A 6028-nucleotide genomic window follows, 5' to 3' on the forward strand; every position below is an offset into this window, starting at 1 on the left:
TTTCTACGGTTCAAGATCTTGGGGGTGAGATAACCGCCACTTCCCACTCAGTTCAACCTCCTGACAATTCCTCTGCTTTTGCGATTTTAGGGGAGACCTGTCTCACATTCACAAGGGACAACAGACAGTTTCTCTTCGAAGGATTAGTGGTAGAGTCTTTGGATGTTGCTATACAGGCTGGAATTCCGTTCATGGAATTATATGATGTATTTATCCGCCCAGCTAAGCGCGTAGTATCGTTCGGTGATGGACCATCGTATCCGTACGGTCCTTCGGCTATCCCACTATCCGATGCGCTTGCTGCAGGCTTACCCGGCTTAGCTTCCGATGGCGTTGATCAATCTCACCTCGTTTCAACTTCAATCTCCTGTAATCGCGAACGAGTCCATCCTGCTGTTGCAGACCAGTCACCTACGAGTGAAGTCTTTGGAGACATGGAAACTTCTACTGACTCAGACAGACATCCTATAGCCACAGAGCCCGTCAGTGAGCTTATAACACCTCAACAGCCATCAGCTCCTGATCATCAATCTTTATACCATAGTAACTGTGCAGTCCATGACTCCTCAGCTGAGATTGTTTCTGTATCTCAACCAGATTATGGTCAGTCGTTGGACCCAACATTGTATGATAACAGTTGGTGCTACCTGAATGCCCTACCTTCTACTACTCCTGTGATCAAGGATTCTAATTGCCCTTCTCTCATGCAAAACGTTGTCGTGCATCATCATATGGCTCCTCATCCTTGTATCCTACGGATTGACGACCCCCCTGGTCGACCCCCAGATTCTCCTGATGATGTCCCCGGTGATGCGTCCGGTCCTACCAGTGATCCCCGGAGCTACAAGATGTTGGATCCCCAGTTTAGGTGGTCAGACACCGTTGTGTCCTTCACTTCTGCCCTCATGATGACTTCACAGAGTCAGCCGTGTCACCCCGTTGGAGAACACAGTGGACTCCCCCCAGGTCGTCCTCCAGATATTGACTTTAAATCATGCAGGACCCCTTACTAGATTACCGACTGATATGACACTTCTTCAAGAGACCCTTTCAGGAACGTCGATGGCCAAAGACTTTGTTTTAATGTTCCATAACATTCTGAGAATGACGCCTATCTATGGACTTCGATATAATCAAAGTCTCATTCATGACAGTATATGAACTGGTGTTCTTTGCTCTTCATCCTGATATGGACAGTACATACTCCAGTCTCCGTTTTTTTCCATTTCCTATTATGCTTTTGTTTCTTTTCTTTGCCTTTTATTGTGATGTGCTTTGCGCATTTTTTTATTTAGTATATATTCAGCCTTTGCTGTCATTTGTATATATAATGTACCAGTGGACCATATTATCATTGTTTTGATTATTGCTAAATAAATTGTATCCCTTTGGTTATATTGGGTTACCATGCAGTTTTTCAGGTGTCAGATTGTTCCCTTTTATGCATAAATTATTTATGACTAAAAGTAATTACATGTTTATTTTATGTTAATTTCCATCTTAGTGATGAGTTGGTTCGATATTTATGATTACTTTTAGTTTTTAAATTACATATATTTATGTCATACTGTTTTTTATTAGATGTTGAGATATTAGTATTAGGATGTATAGTGTGAGCCTGAATGCCCTTTTTATCAGCTATTTTAGGTTAGTACTATTTTGGCACTTCATAAATACATATTTTACTTTCCATATTAAAAAAAAGGGCTGCCCTAGTCCAGTAGCCTGCTCTTCGTTTGTTATGTTTTGTTGGTTTGCCTTTAATTAGACAGTGCACATTTCATAGCTGAACTGTGGTGGCTGGATAGTGCCATTGAACCTTCACCTTTTTTTACTAATGGAACAATTTGTACACGTTTATTTTTTTTAATTTACCTATCCCAGTTTTTAGGTTTTTATGTGACCCTTTGCCTATTTGTTTTACATTTTGTTTTAGCATTTGCTATTACTAGTATATGCAAAGACTGTCTTTTGCTTTGCAGGAATTGTGGGCTTCATATCCTTACATGTTCTTACAGTTGGTAAATATATGATTGGATGTTTTATGTGCTTACTATGATAGGATTGTTTGTCTTCAGTATGCAAGGCAGTGATGTTATTCATTTGCATTTATATTTCGCATGAAACACAAAAAAAATTGTAAGTTGCATTTGACATTTTTCGGTATGTATCTATTTGTGCATAGGCTCACAAGTGTCCACAATGATTGTACTTATGAATGTATTGTGTATTGCTATGCCCTTTTAGTTTTATGCATCTGCAGTGTCCACAATGATTGTGTTAATGGATGTGTTCTATGTAGTAATGCTTTTTTTAGTTGTTATCCTTAGTCATGCTTTAACTGTTTGTTTTACAGTGTGTGTTGGCAATATTGATGTTGCTACATGAATTTGACTGTTTTACAGGTTTTAGCTATTTTCGCATACATAGTGATGTTTTCACAGCTATTAGAGTTTTTCCCCTTTTTGGTTGGCTTGATATACAATAGGTCATGCTGATTGACTATTTGATGTGTGTTTTGCCTACAGGTATAAGGGTAGATGAGAGGTTGGTTATTTATTTATTTAATTGTTTTGTGTGTTTTGCCTACAGATAGAAGGGTAGATAATATGTTGGTTATTCATTTTCTCTTGTTGTACATGTTATATAATGGTTAAGGGTACATTATGCCTTTTAGTTTGTTTTATGTAGTAACCATGGTAATGGCCAATACTTTGTATTGATACTGATCTGTTAACTTACTTTGATTAATATGTGATACCTTCCAGGAATGCAGGTCTACCGGTGTGTTCTCCGGAATCCATGGTTTGACGAGATAACTACAGATATAGTTTTGTTTTACCTTTTAAAACATTGAATTGATTTTGTTGTTTAGGAAGTAATTGCCCCCCAGGCCAATTGGTTAGAGGTTGACTTAATTCCAATGGAAAGATAGAGAAAAGTGGTTGCGCCAATATGTTATTATGTTTGATGTGTAGCGTGAAATGTCGCCCTCTGCGACAGATGTTGTCATATCGGCCCTTACGATGGCCGCGCACGTTAAATGAGGTTTGCCCTAAAGTTGGTGTAATAAAATTGCTATTACTGTAACTGGTTTCCCATCTCCTTTATTTCCTTAATGTCGCTGTCAAAACGTATCAGCTAGCGCTGTACGCCAGCATTTTGATTGGTGCGTTATGTATATCTCAATATTAATTCTACAACCAACAACTTAAAATCCCCATTTCATGACAATTTATCAAAAATTTCGGCTCGCGATTTGCGATCGCATTGTTTGTTGAAAATAAATTAACTCATGCATCTTATTCATGATTACAAAAGTGCTTTGAATGTCCAGTGTCAGGCTCTTTAACAGATTTTGCGCTCTCATGCTTATTATAATGATTAAGATATCAATTTATATTATTTATTAATAAATTGTCCTTATAAGTAATAATAATTAAACATATTACCTATTTGTTAACACTTTGATTTATATCCACCTCACAATTTTATTACAAAGTGCTTGAAATGCAGACTTTTTAGCTTTAATCTATTCAAGGGCACTCACTCGTCAGCAAATATTTTTAAAAAGGCTGCAAGAGGCTAACCGGTTCATTTTTTAAATTTTATTACATCATGATAGAAATGTCCTACTTGCTTGTAACATATCAAACATTAGCGAACACTCATAATAACATTGAGAAAACAGTATGACAATGATGGTAATTCATAATTTATCGTTGTCGTGTTCTAACACCGTGTCAATAGTTTTTCGCACGGTAAGTCCATGCTTTACCATGTTCAGACCTAGGCCCGTATTCTGAAGTCGGGTTTAACCTAAACTCGGGTTCAAAGTTGTGGTTTAAATATGGACAGCCAATTGTTACATAAATCACTAACAGTAGAGATGTCATACTTCAGCTCATTTGGGTCTCAAATCATTCATAATTGTCTTGGGAGTATAAATAGATGATTGTCTTCACGATCGGTGAATCAGGAAAGAGCACAGTAAACATAAGAAACATATAACTTTATAACAATTTGACGCTTTTTGCTTCCCATAATAATTTTAGCACATAGTTAGACCATTGTCTAAGTTAAACCTGACTCCAGAATACGGGCCCTAGAATTTTTGGTAGGGGGTGTGTATTACAAAATTAGACCGAAAGAAATACAATTGTCGTGATAGGTCTTTATTAATGGTAAATAATTTGCAAACCATGGCACTGGGTGCTGCGTGTGCTATTCTACATAGGCAGCACCCCCTGGATTTCTGGTAGATGTGGCAAAATGGAGAAATGTAACCAAAATGACCTAGATTTTGCACTGAAATCTTATTTTTCCTATCCAATTTCTTAGGACCAAAAATTACCTACATTTTTGCATTTTGTAGTGAATCAGAAATATATGAAAGAGAAAAATCAATTGTAAATTCTTCATGTATTAAAAATGCGATTCGTTGGTTTATACTCCGTCATCACCTTCCAATGAAGAAATTTATAGATTCATATATTTCATCATTCTAGATCAAATTACGGTTAACCAATAAAAGAAAGCCAATCTTCAAGGAAAGTCCGATACCATGAAGAAAGCACACTCGGGACATGATGACATGGTCTTGGCCGGCCCAGTTCAATAATCAAATCAATTTCGAATGGAACAATGAAATTTTGATCTCCTGAAAAGGGGCTAATTTGTCAATGGAAAAATGATATCAATATCAAGAGATAACATCTAGAAACCAATATCATATCGAGGAAAGAAGGATTTAATTCGAAAACATTTCTTGTGAAATTATTTGATTAACGTGCATTTATAGTTTAGGTAACTGTTTTTTGTGAAATAAAGCGAAATTTTAGAATGTCATAACTTTCGTATTTTATATCCGATTTTGATGAAATTTTCAGTGTTATGCTTGTTGGATTTTTTCTCTTTTTATTCAAATCAACTTTCTGTTGGGGTAGACTTGTCCTTTAAATCTCACGCATCTCTTATGTCACATTTTCGAATCCCTGGTATACGATTCGCAAGTTCATGTGAGACCCCAAATTGCTGGTCATGCTAAATGTGATTTCATGCACAACTCCATAGGAAAAAAATCATGTGTCCTTATTTTCATTCTTACTGATTTAAATCAATGAAACTTCATGCCGTCAATGATCGATATATTCTTGCCGAGGTTTTCATTCACAATACAATAAAAAAAAGGTCGAAAACATAAATATATACACATAAGAAATTTCGGAAACAATAGAATGTATAAATATATTAGATAGCCGTGCACAGATACTAACGTCTGATTGGTCAATAGCTGGTCACATACAGGCATTGTCATTTTATTTCCATACCCAGTCTATCTTCGATGAGTGTTACAAGCCGGGTTTTTTTTGACAATGAATAAGGCTCAAAAATCATTTTTGTGAGCTTTTTTTTCATACAGCAGGCCAAACATGGAAAACTTACATTTGATTTTTCAAACATACAAAGACTATCACATGGTAAGGTTAAGATATGTCCTATTACAGATCACGATGTAAGGTAAGGTATGTCCTATTATACAGATGACTTTAAAAACTGATTTATCAATTTTATGATTAGTCAATCAATTTTTCATGTTCGTTAAGAATCCTAAAAGAAGTTTAAAACAAGTAGGACGCCTCTGGCAGTCTTACCTGCATCAGGCGATTCGATATAGCAACAGCGTTGACTTTGAAAACAACAATGATAATAAAATACTATGTCCATTGACCCAACATGACCTTTGACCAAGATAATGTGACCCAATACCTTGGTCACATTTGCTTTACGGTGGCCGTACGGTGAGGCGAAAACAGCCGTTTTATTCTTTTTTTTCAAACCACTTAAATGTAGCTGGTGCAAAAATGTTAAAACGGCTGTTTTCGACTTGCCGTACGGCCGCCGTAGAGCAGATGTGACCAAGGTATTAGATGTCCGTTTAATGAACTACATGTGTAGATCCATGAACTACGTGAACTAAAATGCCAATTCAACAAATACCCCTCAAAACGGCCAAAGTTCATTGACC

This window comes from Lytechinus variegatus, chromosome 3 (genome assembly GCF_018143015.1).
Source record: "Lytechinus variegatus isolate NC3 chromosome 3, Lvar_3.0, whole genome shotgun sequence".
Taxonomy (NCBI): Eukaryota; Metazoa; Echinodermata; class Echinoidea; order Temnopleuroida; family Toxopneustidae; genus Lytechinus; species Lytechinus variegatus.